The following is a 19,878-nucleotide window of genomic DNA, read 5'->3' on the forward strand; positions in this document are numbered from 1 at the left end:
CATTATGCTAAATGAAAGAAGCCAGACACAATGTATTATCATAGGAAATGTATTATCATAGGAAACATTCAGGGACACCTGGGTCGCTCAGTCATTTAAGCATCCAACTCTTGATTTGGGCTCAGGTCATGAACTCACAGTTTGTGAGATTGAGCCCTGCATCATTTTTCGTGCTGACAACCTGCTTAGGATTCTCTCTCCCCCAACATCAACATAAATAAAAAGAAAGAAAGGGAAAAAAGAAAGGAAAAAAGAAAAGGAAAGAAACATTCAGAATACGTAATTCCATAAAGATGGAAAGCTGACCAGTGGTTGCCAGGGAGTGTGGGGAGGGAAGTATGGGGAGTGACTATTTAATGGGTATGAGATTTCCTTTTGGTATGATGAAAATGTTCTGGAACTAGCTAGTGGTTATGGTTGCATAACATTGTGAATGTACTAAATGCCAAAAATTAGACATATTAGCATGGTTAATGATTAATTTTATGTTATATGAATTTTACCTCAGTAAAAAAGAAGGGAAAAAAAGAAAAAGAAAAGGATCCTCTAGAACAATATGCTGGAGGGAGAAAATGGAAATGAAAAGGCCCCAAATCTCTGCTTTCTAATATATATATCTTATCGTGTAATGGCTTCATTCTCCATTTCCAGGATATTGAAATATTTCCTTTAACAAATATATACTGAATTTTTACTATGTGGCAGTCCCAGGCACTGGGAAAACAAAGGAGGACAAAAACAGTCATGGCCCCTGCCCTCCTGGAACTTACAATCTAGTTGGAGGAGGCAGGAGTTAATCAAAAGACTGTAACGAGTAAAAAGATGTACAACTGTGACAAATGCTACAAGAGAAGTTTAAGGTGTTATGAAAACATTTTAAAGGAAGATTTAGTGCAAGGAATAGCATTTAATAGGTAAAGAACAGTTCAGTCAAAGAATAGAATATGCAAAAGGCCTGGTAGCAGGAGGAAGTATGCTGTCTTTAAGGATCTGCCAGAAGGTTATGTGACTGTAGCAAAGAAGCTTATGAAAAGCCAGACCATGCAAAGCCTGCCTATCAGGTGAGTCAGTTATTAGATATTTTTTCAGCTCCAAATCTACCCTCTGCTTTATGATTTTGGGGTTGGGACTCTGCAAATACTTTGCCTTTGCCTACTGGCTCTCTGTTAAGCTCGCCTAATAGAGACTACTAGAAGAACACTGCAAGGCTCACAAGGAACGATGGAAGCCTTCCTGCTTGCTTTCTGTTGCCCTCTGTGGCATCCAGCAAAGCTTCAATTCTAGCAGTGGCAGCTCCTTCCCATTACAGCAGCTCAATCAGTTTGCAGTTTTTACAACACTCATAGAACCAGTCTCATTATTCCCTCTTCAGAGACACTGGCACTGACTGCCCAGTGTCTTCTACTGGCCGGTCTGGGTCCGAACCCCATGGGGCCCTTCCTCCGAATTCACAGACACAAGCACCTGCCAAGCAGCACCTTCTCTTCAGACATCTGAATTTCAGCTCTGTTTGGCCCTTCCTTTATTTGTTTGTTTGTTTATTTATTTATTTGTTTATTTTTAAGTTTTGTGTTTTAATAATTCCAACCTCTTCCCTTTGTTTCCTAAGCCCTAGGAGTGGTAGCTGTTCCTGCAATTACTACCAATGTGATACCTTCGATTTCTCATTTTACTTCCTCAGTTATATAGTTAACAATCCATTATATTAAATTCTCTTTGGTAAAATGTGGTTTCTGCCTCCTTAACATGAATGACGACCAGTATGTAAGGATCTGATATTTAGTCTTCAAGGTCCAGTTCAAATGCTACCTTCTATGTGTGTCTTTCCCCATCACCCTCAATTAAAATTATTCTTTTAGTTAATTCATTTTTCTTCCCTTCAGTTATTTTTTTTTTTACTTTTTTTTAAAGTTTATTTATTTTTGAAAGAGAGAGAGAGCACGCGCGGGGTGGGGGGAGGTGTAGAGAGAGAGGGACAGGGGATCTGAAGTGGCTCTCTGACAGCAGAGAGCCCAATGTGGGGCTCAAACTCACAAACTGTGAGATCATGACCTGAGCTGAAAGTAGGACGCTTAACCAACTGAGCCACACCCAGGTGCCCTCCCTTCAGTTAATTCTTAATGCCTTTCTTAAGGGCTATAGGTTTTTGTTTTTCTAATCATAAGCCAAATCACACCCACATACCTAATAACATCCTTCAGTTGCCCTACAATTACATTGAAACCTCTTCACTCAAATTAACTCTGTGGATCTAAGAAATTCACCTACCAATTCAATCTAGTAGAGAAGGGTAGAGAAGGGTAGGTGTAGAGCAGACAGGAACAGGCATGGCTTCTCATCCATTCTCGTACATATTGTAATTCTGTATAATTTATTTAATCTTTTAGTTAGGTTTCACTTTTCCCAGCCTCACAGACGGCTATGAGGATTAAGTAAAATGATATGAAGAAGACTAAGTAAGATAATGTATGTGAATAACTTAGCACAGTGCTCAACTCACAGTAAACATTCAAAAACATGAGCTATATTATTCAAAAAAACCCAAAAACATTAGCTATTATTTTTGCTATTGTTTCTGATTTATCCAGCTATGAATACCAAGATAAAATGTTTGTTTAGATAAAAAAAACAATGCCTATGTATATTTATCACACTCTTCCTTACAGATTCCCCTTTACTCTCTCTGTTCCAGGCAACTGGCTTCCTTGTTGTTCCTTAAATACCCAACCTACATTTGTACCTATAAGAACCTTGCATTTATGAAGTTTTGCTTAGGACATTCTTCAAGACAGATGCAAGTCTGCCTCCTTACTATTTCCTTAAAGTCACTAATCAGATGTTAACTTATTAAAAAAAAAATTTTTTTTTAATTTTAGAGAGAAAGTGTGAACAGGGGAAAGGGGCAGAGGGGATTGGAGAAAGAGAGAGAGACAGAGACAAAAAGAGAGACAGAATCCCAAGCAGGCTCCACACTCAGCTAGGAGCCTGCCTCTGGGCTTGATCCTATAACCCCAGGATCATGACCCAAGGAGCTGAAATCAAGAGTCAGGTGCTCAACCGACTGAGCCACCCAAGGGCCCCTCTGTTTTAAATTCTTTTTCTCTTAGAGAGAAAGAGCATGAGTGCGGGAGAAGGGCAGAGGGAGAGAGAGAATATTCTTTTTAATATTTATTTGGAGAGAGATAATGAAAATGGGGAGGAGCAGAGAGAGATTTTTTAACGTTTATTTATTTGGAGAGAGAGTGCAAATGGGGAGGGGCAGAGAGACAGGGAGGCAAAGAATCTCAAGCAGGCTTGCACAGGGGTTGCTGCAGGGCTCGATCTCACAAACTGCAAGATCATGACCTGAGTTGAAACCAAGTCAGATGCTTAACCAAGTGAGGCACCTAGGCACCTGAGAGAGAAAGACTCTTAAGCAGGCTCCATGCTCAGCACGGAGCTTAAATGTGGGGCTCGATTCCATGACCCTGGATCATGATCAAGAGTTGAAATCTCAACTGACTAAGCCATCCAAGCACGCCTAGATGTTACCTTCTCTGTGAGGCTTTCCCTGACCATCCTCTAACTCTCTCTAACTACTTATTCCCCTTTCCTGTTTTATTTTTCTTCATAACATTTGTCACCATCTAACATACCTTATATTTTACCTATTTGTTCATTGCCCATCTCTTACCATTAGTCTACAAACTCCATGAAGGCAGGTACTTTTGTTCATTTTGTTCATTATTTTGTCTCCAGAGCCTTGAATAATACCCAAGACTACCAATGGTATGCTGATAAATTGTCTCTCTAAAAAAAACAAAAACAAAAACAAAAACAAGAAAGCCTGATGTGTAATATTTGCCATAATGTAAATATTCCCACTATTGCCTATTTTAAGCTCCAACTGAATATTTATCAGCTCTTGCAAGCCAGAAGAGGCTGGCTCCAGCAGGCCACTATATGTCAGTAACACTGAGGGACTCATTTAACTTGTCTTAAGTCTCAGTTTTCCCATCTGTGAAATATCTGTGGGATAATAATAATACCTACTTTATCAAGTTGAGACAAAAGTTAAATAATTTAATACAAGTAAGGCACATAAATCAGTAGCTGTAACATAGTGTTAGTTTCATTATTTTTTATTATTTATATATTTATCACGTTTACTCTTCTCTATATGCCACCAACATTTATTTGTCATTTCCGATATTTTTTTTTTTTGCTACATTTTCCAATGCTTGTATTGATTGAAACAGGGCTATCAAGTTCTATGGTGTTCTTTGATCCATCAACAGAATACCTAGTTTGCTGGCCATGGATTTGATGATAAGCAACAGGTACAAAATTTTGGCAAACATTTCTCAAGATGATGACTTATTTCTTAAAGTTTATTTTTATCTATTTTGAGAAAGAGAAAGAGAGGGTGCAAATGGGGTAGAAAGAGAATCCCAAGCAGGCTCTGCACTGACAGCAGGAAGCCTCATGTGGGGCTCACACTCAGAAACCGTGAGATCATGATCTGAGCTGAAATCAAGACTTGGATGCTTAACCAACTGAGCCACCCAGGTGCCCCTCAAGATGGTGACTTATTATCATATTTCTCCTTGTGTTCATGATTTTTAAAAATATTTTATTATTAAAAATTTTTTTTAAGTTTTTATTTACTTACTGAGAGAGAGAAAGAGAGAGTAGGGGAGGGGCAGAGAGAGAGGGAGAGAGAAAATCCTTAGTAGGCTCCACACAGCATAGGGCCTGACGCAGGACTCAAACCCATAAACCATGAGATCGTAACCTGTGCTGAAGTCAGACACTTAACCAACTGAGCCACCCAGGTACCCCTTTTAAGATTTTGTTTTTAAGTATTTTCTACACCCAACATGAGACTTGAATCACAGCCCAGAGATCAAGAGTTGCATGCTCTACTGAATGAGCCAGCCAGGCACCCCATTTTTTAAAAGGATTTTGGGGCACCTGGGTCGCTCAGTCAGTTAAGCGTCTGAATCTTAATTTTGGCTCTTGGTTTCAGCTTAGGTCATGATCTCACGGGTCGTGGGTTTGAGCCCTGCATGGGTCTCTGCATTGATAGTTCAGGAACTGCTTGGGATTCTTTCTCTCTCCCTCTCTCTCTGCCTTTCCCCTGCTTGTGCTCTCTCTTTCTCAAAATAAACTTAAAAAAAGATTTTATTTTGAAGTCCTGTGTTCATAATCTATTCATTGATTTTGATCATTTTCCTATTGGAGATTCTCCTATAATGGAGTGCAGTGGTTTCCCACTGACAGTTTGGGGAGCACAGAGGAATCCAGAATGCCCTATCATCTGTTTTACCCCACTTTTTAATCTGTTTGTAAAGTCTCAGATGGCCTGTATCTCCATGCCTAGAAAATATCTGTCCTTAAATACGTTCGTGTTTTATCCTCTAGGAAGTTGGCCATTATCCTGCCTACACTTGTTAGACTCCATCAATCTCTCATTATTGCTCTTATTGGATTGTAATCCAGCTTACACATTTGCCTTTACTACCAGATTGTGAGCTACTCTGAGAACATGGACTGCTTCTCCTTTATCTCTATCCTTCCCCTCTCCCCTAGCTCCTAGCATCCTGCCTGGAATGTACTGGTTGTTTAACAACTATTTGTTGAATTGGTTGGGGTTGCTTTGGAGATGCATCAATGTAAAGCCGGGATATAAAAAGGAAAGATGAAAGATCTTCTCAGATATAGAGCACGTTGCCCAATGACAATTAAGTATAGACAAGCAGGGCATGTTCTCACACAGACAGGAATTCTGTACAATTCGATTGCGTGGGTGAGTTGAAAAGTCAGAGACGATTTCTTTGGAAAGATACATAAGTACTAATTTGTGAAAGGTCTTCCATGCTCTGCTAGCCAGTGATGTGCTGGAGGGTTTGTACCAGCTCATGAACCAATTATTAAATGTCCAGGAATTTGTGGAGCCAGTTGATCTCACACTGGTAGTTTGAAATCAGCCCCAGTGTGAATATTTACACTACAGATAGATCTACACATGCTTAAAATCGACCTGTTATTTTTTTCTCAGTTGTTCACAGGCCACTGAAAAGTTTGGGACATCACATTTAAAGAGTTGTTAAATCTTATAAGGTTGTTATAAAGATTAGGTGAGAAAATAAATGTGTAAAGAAACTTAGAATAGAGGGCATAATGGAAGTACTCCAAAACCATTGTTTGATATTGCCATCCATGAGACATTTTAAGTACCTCTTTAATGCTAGACATTATTCCATGCACTGGGGATATAGCAGTAAACAAAACAAAGTCCCCACCCTTATCAATTTTAAATTCTGAGGATATGAAAGATTATTATTTATTCATTTATTTTTATTCGTTTATTTTAATGTTTATTTATTTTACAGAGAGAGAGAGTGCATGAGCAGGGGAGGGACAGGGAGAAAGGGCGACAGAAGATCCGAAGCCAGCTCTGCTGACAGCAGAGAGCCCAATATGGGCCTTGAAGTCACAAACTGTGAGATCATGACCTGAGCTGGAGTTGGGTGCTAAACCGACTGAACCATCCAGGCACACCTGAAACAGATCTTAAATTTTTTTTTTTTTATTTTTAAAAATTTTTATTTATTTTAAAGAGAGAGAGAGAGAGAGTGAGTGAGCAGGGGAGGAACACAGAGAGGGAGACACAGAATCCTAAGCAGACTCCAGTCTCTGAGCTGTCATCACAGAGCCTGACACTGGGCTCGAACTCAGGAACTGTGAGATCATGACCTGAGCCGAAGTCAGACACTTAACCGACTGAGCAACCCAGCGCCCCTTAAAAAAAAAAAAAAGTTTTATTTGTTTAAGTAATCTCTTCCCCCAACATGGGGCTGGAACTCAAGACCCTGAGATGAAGAGTTGCATGCTCTTCTGACTGAACCAGCCAGGCACCCTAAATAAATACATATTAAAAAAGGGGGGGGGGTAAGATAAAGATTTGAAATACAATAGGAAGGGGACATAGGCAAAGGTGAGTGTGTAGGAGTGAAAGAAAAAATTGAAAATCTATAGGGAATATAAATATAAATTTTATTTCCCCATCTGGCCTTTGAAAAGTCAGAGGTCCTACCCCAAGGCATCTGATGGGAGGACAGAAGACTTCTGGGGCAGGGAGAGTTAAATGTGGGCAGGATCCAACTCTCTTGTAATTGTCAGGTTTTGTCATTTGGGTTTTTATGGCAATTTTCGTCTCTACTTTAGCCAAGTATGCAGAGGTTTTTGCCTCTATTTTACCTCTTGCAATGAAAAGCCTCCCCTGAAAATAAAAGGAGGAGGAGGGATGATGATTTAGCAACTAGGATAAATAAACCTTTGACAAGTATAGAGACCCAGAGGTGCCTGGCTGGCTCAGTCAGAGGAGCATGTGACTCTTGATCTTGGGATCATGAGTTTGAGCCCCACTTTGGGTGTAGAGATTGCTTAAACAAATAAGTAAACTTTAAAAAAAAAGCATAAAGACCTAAAAAGGGTTTATGAAGAAGCAAGGAAAAAAAAAAAAGACAATGATATAGTCAAAGAGAGCAGAAAAAGTGGAATAAGGTGTGAGAGTACCTGGGACTACCTGTTTCTCCATAATTATCACCCAGTGACTTTTAGAGTGCTATTTAGAGCCTGGAATTTGGAATTAAGATTGGATGTGAGATATGGTTTTAGTCCCAAGGAAACCGTGGGCTGTGCTGGGTTGGGTGAAGTCATGGAGGTGAGATTTCAAATGCACAAGTGTGGGGCAGCAAGAAGGTGAAGAGAGCTTTTGGGTCTTAGTGAGTCAATAAGCAGGCAAGAAGAAATCCAGTGGGATTTGGGCAGCAGAATGTCAGTTATTAACGTTCTTCACCATCACCACCATCATCATCACTTTTTTTTTAAACTTCAAATACATGTAATTACACGGATATACTCAGGATATACTCATATTCTTGGTTCACTATTTTCATTAAGCCAGCCCAACTCCACTTTTTCTCTTTTTCTCCTGTATTGAATATACAAGGCTGTTTAATGGAACATTGTTCATAACAATTGGAAACGTTATGAATGATCATCACTAAGAATTAAAAAAAATTTTTAATGTTTTATTATTTGTTTTTGGGAGAGAGAGACAGAGACAGAGTGCGAGCAGGGGAGGGGCAGAGAGAGGGAGACACAGAGTCTGAAGTAGTCTCCAGGCTTTGAGTTGTTAGCACAGAGCCCAACTCGGGCTCAAACTCACAAGCTGTGAGATTATGACCTGAGCCAAAGTCGGAAACTTATGATTGAGCCACCCAGGCACCCCACTAAGAGAATTATTTGTTGCAACATTGTTTCTCTTCCCCCCTTTTTTAAAATAAAATATCTCCCCAAACCATCATTTAAATAATTAAAAAAAGTTTTTTTTAACATTTATTTATTTTTGAGACAGAAAGAGACAGAGCATGAATGGGGGAGGGTCAGAGAGAGGGAGACACAGAATCTGAAACAGGCTCCAGGCTCTGGGTGGTCAGCACAGAGCCCTACGCGGGGCTCGAACTCATGGACCCCGAGATCATGACCTGAGCTGAAGTCGGACGCTTAGCCGACTGAGCCATCCAGGCGCCCCTTTTTTTTTTTAAAATAATTTTTTTTAAATGTTTATTTATTTTTGAGACAGAAAGAGACAGAGCATGAATTAATTTTTAAAAATATTTATTTATTTTTGACAGAGAGACAGAGCATGATGGGGGGAAGGGCAGAGAGAGAGGGAGACACAGAATCTGAAGCAGGTTCCAGGCTCTGAGCTGTCAGGACAGAGCCCAATGTGGGGCTCAAACCCATGAACCTCAAGATCATGATCTGAGCCAAAGTTGGACGCTCAACCGACTGACCCACCCAGGCACCCTCATCATCAATTTTTTAATCCTCCTGAGACTGGGCTTCATTTTAGCCAAAACCATGTTCTATCTTAAGTAGGTTTTCTTTTTTACCCCCTTTTCACTTTTTCTTAATGCAGCATCGTTTATGAACATTGGAAACAAAGTGAATGGCCCCTCTTTGTTTGAGTTACACTTCCTTAGCCTCCATTCCCAGTCTCATTTCCCTACATACCTGAAACTATCTGTTTATGTATGTTATATTTGTGGATAGAATAGAATTTTTAAATGTTGTTCAATATATAATATTTTCCTTAATGGCTTGTCCTTTCATGCTTAAGGATATTTTATTCTACATCAAAATCATCAAGATAATTTCTGATATATCTCTTTTAACGACACATGGGGGGGTGACATTGACATATATGATACACACAATTGTGCAGTGTGTTATACACATTTGTAAGTAGAAACTAGAACATTACTCATTTCTTTCCTTACCGGGAATGAAAGTAAATGAGACTAAGATAATGGGAATAATTTTGAAACTGCTTCTGTCGCTTAAACTATAAATAAATTGCTGGATTTTAATTATTGCAAGTAACAGATTACTTGCGACACATTTTGCAACTGTGGAGTTATATATCTTTGCGGAATCTATAGAGAGCAAATTGCAATCTCTAACAAAGTTTTAAATGCATATATTGCTGTGGCTCATAGCTTCCATTTCTGAGAATTTAGAGTACAGTTTGTCTGTGCACATGTGCTTTACAATTTGTAAATGGAACATTGTTTTTAAACTGCAAAAGATTGGAAGTACCTGGGTGGCTCAGTCAGTTAAGCATCTGATTCTTGATTTCTGCTCAGGTCATGATCTCATGGTTCATGAGATTGAGCCCTGCATCAGGCTCTGCACTGACAGCTCAGAACCTGCTTGGGATTCTCTCTCTCCCTCTTTGCCCCTCTCCCACTCACACGTGCATGCTTTCTCTCTCAAAATAAATAAATAAACATTTAAAAAGAAATAAATTGCAAAAGATTGAAAGCAACCCAAATTTCCTTCAATAAGGGACTGATGAAGCAAATTATAGTACATCCACACAAGGAATACTATGCAGCAATAAAGTAAAACAAGATAATGAGGAAATTATTTTTATGCCATTGTACAAAATGTATTCTAGGGTGTCTAACCTTGTTTAGCAAAAAAAAGTAAGATGGAGGACAACATATATAAATGCTTCCTTTTGGGGGCCCCTGACTAGCTCAGTGAGTAGATCACGTGACTCTTGATCTTGGGATTGTGAGTTGAAGCCCCACATTGGTGTAGAGATTGCTTAGGAAAAAAAATCTTTAAAAAATGCTTCCTTTTGAATAAAAGAGTCAGAATATATTTGAATTTATATACATATATATATAGAGAGAGAAATCCTGAAAGGGGGCGCCTGGGTGGCTCAGTCAGTTAAGTGTCTGACAGCCTGTTTGGGATTCTCTCTTCTTCTCTCTCTGCCCTCCCCTGCTTATGCTTTCTCTCTCTCTCTCAGAATAATTAAATAAACTTAAAAAAAAAAAAAAACACCTGTGTGGCATTAAAAAAAAAAGAAATCCTTAAAGTCTTCCTAAGAAAGTAAGAATAGTGATTAACCAGTGGAAATAGGACCAATGACAGACAGGAATTTGAGGGAACTTTGTATTGTATACCTTTTATATAGTTTCTGGCATTTGAACCATATGACAAACCATTAACTATTTAAAATTAAATTATAAGACTTTTGGGGAGTGGAGCACCAGGAGATTTAGAGACTGTTCATTTCATCAACTTTTTAAACCTCCATTCCATTCTTTTAGTCCCTAGGGCTAAACTCCTCCCCCCTTTCTCTTTATCTCTGATTGGCATGAGTTTCAACTCACAAGAAATATGCATTAAGTATGCTTAAAGTACAGGGAACAGTGCTAGGTATTGGGGTCCCCAAGTTACAGAGCTGAACAGGACATAGTCCCTTGAAGTGGTCCAGGGGAATTTTATCACTCTTTTTAGTAGCTAGGACAAGAATAAAAAAATGTTCTCTCCTTTTCCTCTTCTCCCTCCCTTCTTATAATCTTGCAAAATGCTGGAAATTCCTACTTAATTCTCCTCCCCCTCACCTGGAGAGCACTAAGGCTCAAGAACTTTCCATCAGGTCCAGACTGGAAGACCTCAGGCCAGGGCCAAGACTCAACTTGCTTCCCTTGGGCCCCTGGTGCCTTGTGAAGGTTCTTGGACCTCTCAGATGCTGCTGTGACTGTGGTTTCCGGCTTCCTGAGTTCTCACACTCAGCTGGGTGCTGCAGATATCATGCCCCAGTTCCTGCTCTGGAGACTGACAGGCTCAAGCTTGGTGATGCTCTGAGTATATGGGGTCTGTTCAGTATGAGTCACAGCTAAGGGGCTTGATTTCTATTTTAGTTTTCCCCTTTACTCTGGACAGACTCATTGTAAATACCTTGGGGTTGCATAAGGACAGAGTGTAAAGGTTTGCTAGCTAGAGGCTGAGAAAGATTAGTTTTCTCTAATTGAATATCCTATCTCACTTAAGGCCTTTAGTTCTGCTTCTCTTTAGTCAAGGACATTTTGAATACTCCAGGTGATGACGAATCTAGGAAGGAAGCAATCAGAAAATCATTTATATAGAGCTTTGCAGTTTATAATACATTTTCTCATATGCTATTTAACCTAAATGTGACAATTTAAGAAGAAAAGTAATGAAGAGTAATGAAGAGTAATGAAGAGATGCTTAGGGAGTGAGAGGACTTTCCGTGTAGCTACTGAATGCCTCTTGTGCTGCTGTATACCTTGGGTGTATGCACAATTTTGTTGTGGAGCTGTCATTTTACAGGCTGAAGCCGGGGTTCTAAATTGGTTAGATACTTAGCAGGAGAGATTCTACTCTGTGGAATTGAGGCTGCTTTACATTCATTCACTTATTCACTAATTACAACTATTAGTTGAATGCCTATTTTGTATGAAGAAAGGATCTAAGAAATAATTGGGAGGTTGAGACCAACTACTAGTGAGATGCTGAAGAGGTTGGTTCTTAAGGCCCAAAGATGGATGCTGCCAGGGAGGCAGTGGTAAGACCAGGCTTTTGATCAGAATTTGGCAAATGGAGTTCTGTGACTAGCAGCCAGTGAACATCCAGTTTAGAAGAAGCTGGCAAACCAGGTTTTGCAGGAATCAGAAAGAGTTTAACTCTCAAGATACTTTATTCATATCTGCATCAAGTTATTTTTGCCTGGCCAGCATCAGTTCTCCCCTCCCTCCCCAATTTGCGGGAATATCCTTAGGGGCAGATTGCGCCTCTCCTCTTTCCCTGGCAGCTTGAACTAATTCATGTGACCTGAGATTGACCAATCAACAGCGGCTCCTGGCCAAGATTTTTTTTTTTTTTTTTTTTTTTTTTTTTTTTTTTTTTTTTTTTTGCCTTTTAAGTGAGTGACTCAAAGACAAAAGGATGTTAGGATTGAATCCCAGCTGTGGTGTGTAGTGCTGCTGGCAGAAGCAGCTGCTTCCTGGTGAAGCTCCTTTTCTGTCTGCTGATTTTCCAAGCCTGCCCTCCTCCATGCTCTAGGCCCTTGATATCCTTTTTTTTTTTTTTTTAAGTTTATTTATTTATTTAGAGAGAGCGAGAGCGCATGTGTGAGCAGGGGAGGGGTAGAGAGAGAATCCCAACCAGGCTCCATGCTGTCAGTGTAGAATCCCAGGTGGAGCTCGATCTCACGATTGTGAGGTCATGACCTGAGCCAAAATCGAGAGTCCAGCTGCTTAATGTACTGAGCCACCCAGGTGCCCAGTCCTCAATATTTCTGTAATATAGTTCTCTTCTGCTTGTGTTGGCAACAGTGTCAGTGATTGTACTTGCAACAGCCAAAGAGAATTTTAACTTACAGGGGTGCCTGGGTGGCTCAGCCGGGCAAACATCCGACTTTGGCTCACATTATGATCTCACAGTTTGTGAGTTTGAGCCCTGTGTCGGACTCTGTGCTGACAGCTGGGAGCCTGGAGCCTGCTTCAGATTCTGTGTCTCCCTCTCTGCCCCTTCCCCGCTCACGCTCTGTCAATCTGTCTCTCAAAAATAAACATTAAAAAAATTTTTTTTAAGAATTTTAACTTACAAATTGTGATGATGTTTTTAAACTTTTTTTAAAGTTTATGTATTTATTTCAAGACAGAGAGAGTGAGCAGGGGAGGGCTAAGAGAGAGACAGAGAGAGAGAATCCCAAGCAGGCTCCTCACTCTCAGTGCAGAGCCTGATGTGGGGCTCAAACCCATGAACCGCGAGATCATGACCTGAGCTGAAACCGAGAGTCGGACACTCAACCGACTGAGCCACCCAGGTGCCCCCAAACTGTGATGATTTCTTTTCCAGGCTTTGAGATCCTTGACAGTAGGGCCCAAATGCCATTCTGCCCTATGTCTTTGGTACCCAGTTCAAGCGTGGATCTCAATGCATACATGTTGAATAAGTGAAGAAACATGTTGTATTTATGCAGGAGTATTGAGTCTGGGATTCTTGACATTACTATGGTTGTGGGACAATAAATTCTCCATATGCCACAACAGCCACTAACATTTGAATGATTTCGTGTCAAACCAAGAAGATCCTGGGAAGGTCCTTTCTTAGCTGTATTGGAGCACTTAGCTGAGTTTATGCAGGTGGTTCTGGTCCTCAGATTCCTGAAAAAAATTTGTTTACAATGGAATATTTCACTAATTTGCATGCTATCCTTGGGCAGGGGCCACACTAATCTCAGTATTGTTATAATTTTTGTATATGTGCTGCCAAAGTGAACACAACTGAAGCTTTTGTCCCTGGTTTCCCAGAACCTCTTCCTAAGAGCACTGCCCTCTGCCCCAAAGTAATGCCCTCTTCAAGCCTGATAGGCTTCTCTTTCCCTTTCATTCTTTCCACAGATACACATTGAATATCTATTATTTGTCAGGTTTGACAATTCAGTTAATATAAGACAGCCCCTAATTCTAATTTAGGAAATAGACAAATACAATCAAGAGAACAAATGAAATAATTAAAACTGTGTTAAGTGCTTTGTTGAAAATGAACAGTGATAAGGCAGACAGTAATTGTCATGGGGCAGGCATGTGATGGAGGGAAGCTCTTCTAGATAATGTAGCTGAAGAGAGTTTCACTGAGGAGATGATAAACTGAGACCTGCATGATGAAGAGTCAGCTTTGCAAAAAGCAACAGCTTATTCAATGACCCAGGAGCTGGAAAAGAACTTAGAAAGAGCCATAGAAACTGACAGAAAGTGTGGCCAGGGGATGAGCAAGGGTGAAGGATGCAGATGAATAGACAGATTTGTTGTTTTAAGCAGTACAGTGACATAATCGGACTTACATTTTACAAAGTGCAATCTGGCTGCTTGGTCTTTCCAATGTAAAATAAAGTCCTCATTGGCTCATAAATAACAATTGTTTAGCACCTCTCCTTGGGACTTCCAAATTCCTTTGGGAAAACATATCATACCCTTTTGGTGTGGTTGCAACTCTGATCTCGCTCCCCAGAGGCAAACTACAGGTCCTCTCCACACCAGCAGTTGGAATCCTTTCCTAGGAGTTAATGAGGCGAAGTAGAGAAGGTATTAGTGCAAAGACCCCGAGGCGGCAAGCAACCTGGCTTGAGCAGAGAACGTTTGGAAAGCGGGATGTGAGAAAATGTGAGACAGGTAGGTTAGGTTCAGCCTTTGAAAAGCCTGGTTGATAGGCTACCATGAAGATTAAGATTTCAATCCGAAGAACAGTGAGCAACGGGCTTTGAGCCGGGGATGGCTGTGATTATACTTGAGTTTTGAAAAGCTTCCACCTCTGTATGTGAAGAACAGATTGTAAAGGAAAAGGGTAATGAGATGGAGGGGACCACCATCATCCAAGAGAGAGGTGGTTTAGACTGCAGTGTTGGCAATGGGATGGAGAAAAGTGGGAGGCTTCGAGACGCATTTAGGAGACATTATTCACAGGTGATGCATAGTGTCCAGTCCCAGGCTTCGTGTAACCTCAGTGGTTATGGGTGAGTGGGGACTTCGTGCTGTGGATCCGGGCGCCAGCGTGGTTCCCGCGCGTCAGGGCAGGGGGCGTGGCCCGCCGGAGCCGTCGCCACGGGGATCGGGCGGGGCGGGGCCGAGGGCGGGGCAGCTGGGGCGCTGCGTCACTCGGTGGTGGCGATGGTGCGTGTGTGTGGGGGGCGGGGGATACGCTGGGCGCGTCCCGGGGGTCACGTGGTGCGCAGCACGCAGAGTCCTTCTGTCGGTTGGTCCTGGAGCGGCGCAGCCGGAGCGGGGCTGTGAGGTGAGCTCGCGGCGAGGCGCGGCGAGGAGAAGCCGGCTGGCTGGGGCCGGGTTGGGCCGGGCCCACGCCGTGCGCGCCGTGCTAGCGGGAGCGGTGACGGCCTCCACCGCTGCTCGGGTTCCCTGCCCGGCCTCGCTCCCGTCCCGGCCCCGCTCGCCCAGCCCGGAGGGAGGCCCCGGGACCGCTGTTGAGAGCGTGGCGGGCGTGCGAGCGGCGCCCAATCCCCAGGGCTGCCCTAGGGAATGACGGCGGCCGCGGCCAATCAGCGCCGCCCGAGGGGGCTGGGCCGCGGGGTGCGGGCTTGGGGCGCGGAGCGGGCCGTGTTGGGGGTGGGGGGTAAGGGCTAGGGCTAGAACCTGTGCTGTTGTGGCCCCCGAGAGCTCCACCACCAGCCTCTGCTGTTGCCTTGTGCTTTGGGAACGCGTTTTCTTTTATTGGCTCTTTTATCCTATTCTGGGGAGCACACCCCTTTCTCAAGCCCCTGACTATGGGAGTGTCCCCTTTCTCTATAGTTTAGAAAATGTGGTGCACCCCCTTTCTTAAACTCCAGCCCTGGGGTTTTATCTTAATTTCCAAAGCCCCTCAAACTGAGGATGTACCCCATTTCCCAAGCACCCACCCCCAAACTGGGAGGACACTCCCTTTTCCGAGCCTCAATTCTGAATACGTACTCCATTTCAAATTTTGGGGTTTGCCCCATTATTGAGTCTCAGATCTGGGGTCCAATAGCCAACGTTTTGGGGATATCTATATTCCCATAAATCCAAGGAAGAATCCCGTTCTCCAGGCCCCAGATCTTGCAATATGCTTTCCAAGATTTCTTAAATTTGGGGGCCACTTCATTTCCCCAGCCCTTCAAAGGTGGGGGGTGCACCTCATTTCCAGAGTCTGCGATCCAAATCCTGAAGTTTAAAGATAGATATTTGCAGTTGCACAAATAAAAGAATTCACTGCTTTTTCTAGTCACTGTATTCTTGGGGTTGCACCCATTTTCATGAGTTCCTCAAATTGAACTACCTTATTTCCTGGAGAGATTGGTTTTCATTCTGAAAGTGTATTTATTTCCTGTGCCTTCAAGATGTACAGAGTCCACCCTTTTTGGTTACACAGTTCTCAGGGTGCAGCCACCTTCCTGATGCTTATTAAATCTCAGAGGGCACACATTTTTTCTGTCCTCTCATTTCCCGGCCATGATCCTTGGTTCTTGAGCATGCCTCCTGTTCTTTTTAGCTTTTCTGTTATCCAAGACATTCTCATTCCTCAGTTTCCTTTCCTCTTTGGAACCCCATTTCCCTTTTAGGTGCTCTCCCTGTTGGTCAGGGCACCCATTTCCTCTTCCTTTGGTGAATGCGTATCTTTCTTCAGCACAGCACTTTCTCTGCTTCTGTGGCCTTTTTTCTGAGCACACTTCCTATAGTCACACCTCCTGAATTCCCCTCCCCTAAGGGGAAGATTCCCCCTCCTAAAGGGTGCCTGCATGTGTGTCTACTTTATCTTTTATCTTTCTGTTTTCTACTAACAGAAACTCTTCTGTCTTGGTTCGCCTTATCCCATTTTCTGTATTTTTCTGAATCCTAACTCTCTTTGGACGCCGCTCTGCTTACTGGTGTCTTTAGAGGTTTTCCCTTTTCTACTCATATGGGAGGTGTGGCCTCAGGTCCAGGACTGCCTTACCCCCCAGCATGGGTTTAAACTGGAAAGGAATCCCTTCGCATTTCTTTGGTTGTTCACAGGACTCTTTATTATCTGGGTAGTTTGCTTCCTATAAGATTCTGGTTAGATGGGTACTGTTTTCTTCTTTGCTTTTTTCCCCAGTATTGGGAAAAAAATCTGAAGAGATTCTTCTAGTCTTGCTTCCAGCTCATTAAGCTTCCTCCCTACTTTGGCTTTCTTCCTTCCTTTTATCAAGAAAAGAGGTCATTTGGAGGAATCTCTTCGTCACTCTTTTTGTTCTTGTCTCTGAGGTGCAGGTGGGGGATGGATACTTATCTCCCCCCATCATTTTCTCACATGTCTGCCAAGCCTTGTTCCCAGTCCCCACCTTAAAATCTCTAAGTATCTGGGACCTCTTGTCTCTTAAAAGCCTCTCAGTAGGTTCTTTCTTTTGTATTACCCTCTGCCTTTCCGGATCTTATTCAGGGCTTCTCTGCCTGCACCCCTAACCGGATTAATTTCTCCACAGCTGGAATCCCAAGTGCTTATGGGATAATGATACATCTGACCTTTCTCCCTTTTGGGAAGTACTTGAGTGTGCAGCTGTATGAGGCCTCAGTGGGGGAGAGAGTTTGGGCCTGAGAAGCTACACTGTCAGGCAATGAAGGTACTGCATTTTCAGGACCAGGTCCTTCTGAATCTCATTTGGAGATTGGATGTTTGCCAAGCACCTGCTTCTTAGGGATGCTGGGGGATTTAATGATACTCCCAGGAACCTGTGGAATTAATGGGGCTTGTGGAGAAGTGCTCTGAACTCAATGTTGGAACTTGAATAAAATTAACCATTATTGTATTTCAGAACAACTAAGCTGTTTCATATTTCATGTTCGTGAAGGCCCTAGAGCTAAGGTGTTTTATTTCAGGAAGTGAAATGTATGCCACATTTAGATCATATGGTCGTTAGTAAGTACCAAATTGATTAAAAAACATTGGAGGTCTGTCTCAGCAGTACCCAATAAAATATGATTACAGAAAGTGAGCAGGTATTTTGTCTCTTTATATGCCTGTTTGGTACTTTGTTTGGTACTGCTATATACGGTGCATTTTTAAAGTATTCTATGTCAGTGCTTCTCAAACTTGAACGTGCACATAAATTGTCTATGGGGGGAGGGTCTTACTAACATGCTTATTTTTATCTAGTAGGTTAGGGTGGGACCTTAGTAGCTGCATTTCTAATTCCCAGGTGATGCTAATGTTACTGAACTACACTTGGAGTAGTGGGGTTCTATACACAAAGCCACGGATATCTCTGGAAACAAAAAGGTGGTGGTTAGCCTTTTGCTGGGGTATTATTTTCCACTTTCTCTTTATCCAGACACATCCCTTCAAGTTTGTACAAGGCCATGGTCCCCTTCTGAAGACTAGGGGGTTATACTTAATTACAGTTATTCTAGCATTTAGCTTTTAAAACCATGGTTAAAATTTCTTTGGGAGTTTGAATTTCTATGTATTTTGTCAAATTTAAATGCTTAAATATTTGTTTCTTAATTGTGAATATAATTCTTTTTTTTTAAGTTTATTTATTTATTTTGAGAGAGAGAGAGAATGAGCAAGGGAGGGGCAGAGAGAGGGGTAGACACAGAATCCCAAGTAGGCTCTGCACTGTCTGTGGGGCTCGATCTTGAGAACCGTGAGATTGTGACTTGAGCCAAAATCAAGAGTCGGACGATTAGCCAACTGAGCTACCCAGCCACCTCTAATTTTTTTTTTTTTTTTTTAAAGTAAACTTTGTGCCCAACGTGAGGCTCAAATATACAACCCTGAGATCAAGAGGTGAGTGCTCTACTGACTGAGCCAGCCAGGTGCTCTAGTTGTCAACATCATTCTTGACATGAAGTCTTCTAGTAAATAAATACTTCAGAGCCGATATAGTAGTTAGCCATCTTGTGTCTCTAATTCCTCACTTGTCATCCTACTATGGGTTGGAAAGAAGTCTGAGATACCCCAGGTTATCAGGCTGATAGGTGTTGGAATTTCCAAGGAGTCCTTCTTGGTTTTCTAGGTTCTGGAAATTGGCCTGGGAAAGGCAGGTGCCTGGACCTTGGATAGAAGCTCCTGGCTTATCTCTGTATGAGAACTTCACAAAGGGGAATGCTGGTGGGAAGGTGACATTCTTTGATGGGGATTCTATGCTGGGGATGCTCTCTCTGTTTTTGTACCAACATCTCTATTTCTGAGTTTTAGTGGGTTTTTCCTCCCTAAATGTCTTGAGTCATCTGTACCTATTTCCCTGGCTGTCATCTATCATGGCCTTTTCCAGCATGATCCTGTTCTGGGCCCTAATCAGGACAAACCTGAATGACTAGACTATTTTGTGTCCTGTGCCTCCCCCTCCCTCTCATCCCTCACATGAATGTCAGATCCTCTTCAGTAACGGATTTGATCTGGATTTGGCTCTAGTCCCAGCTCTTCCACTCACTGTGAGACCCGAGGCAAGTCACTTAATGCTAGTGGGCCTCATTTTCCCCGTTTGCAAAATGAGGGGCTGATTATCTCCAAGGTTTACCCTGCTCTGAGTCTTTGTTAGTACCTTGCTTAGAAACCCAGTGTCTGTGGGAGCATGTTGTTAGATCTGATTTCCTTCACGTGCTCTGTTGGGCAGGCTGCCAATCATTCCCTCGTCCGAGTCACTCCTGCCACTGCCTCTTTTCTAGCCTAGGCAGCCAGCTTGTCCTCACACCCAACTTCAGCATACTTCTGCCTCCATGTCCTCTGCCAGTTCTGTGCTTTACTTCATTCAAAATTGCCTAACCTTCTCAGTGTTCTTCAGTGTTCGTTCAACGTTAGGTACATCCCTGAATCACTAAGAGGGAGTCTTGTAGTTTACATACAACCATGTTTGTATCTCTTATCTGATATATATTTAAAAAGTGTTTTCTTCTCCTCCCCACCCCAACTTTCTTTTTTGCTTTCAATTAGCAGGCTAGGCAGAATGAAATTTAAAAGGGAAGCAGGCAGTTTGCTTTTGGCTGGAGTATGAGGAAAGTGAGATGTAAT

At 42.2% G+C, this 19,878-nt stretch overlaps 1 protein-coding gene and 1 pseudogene across 3 annotated transcripts in view; one reads left to right on the top strand and one right to left on the bottom strand.

The window, feature by feature from the left end:
- Positions 1-13,546: 13,546 nt before the first annotated feature.
- Positions 13,547-13,659, bottom strand: LOC132672664 (U6 spliceosomal RNA; annotated as a pseudogene).
- Positions 13,660-15,039: 1,380 nt separating this feature from the next.
- PHF20 (PHD finger protein 20) overlaps positions 15,040-19,878 on the top strand; it is a 147,247-nt gene continuing 142,408 nt past the window's right edge. For 2 of the 3 annotated variants that reach the window (XM_060616764.3, XM_060616780.3), the window contains exon 1: positions 15,040-15,168. The gene's annotated coding sequence lies outside the window, so the exon portion shown is untranslated. Of the gene's footprint in view, positions 15,169-18,964; positions 18,987-19,878 lie in introns of those variants that run through there. The other variant, XM_060616772.3, reaches the window with a different exon arrangement.

This window comes from Panthera onca, chromosome A3, assembly GCF_046562875.1.
Source record: "Panthera onca isolate mPanOnc1 chromosome A3, mPanOnc1 haplotype 2, whole genome shotgun sequence".
NCBI lineage: Eukaryota > Metazoa > Chordata > Mammalia > Carnivora > Felidae > Panthera > Panthera onca.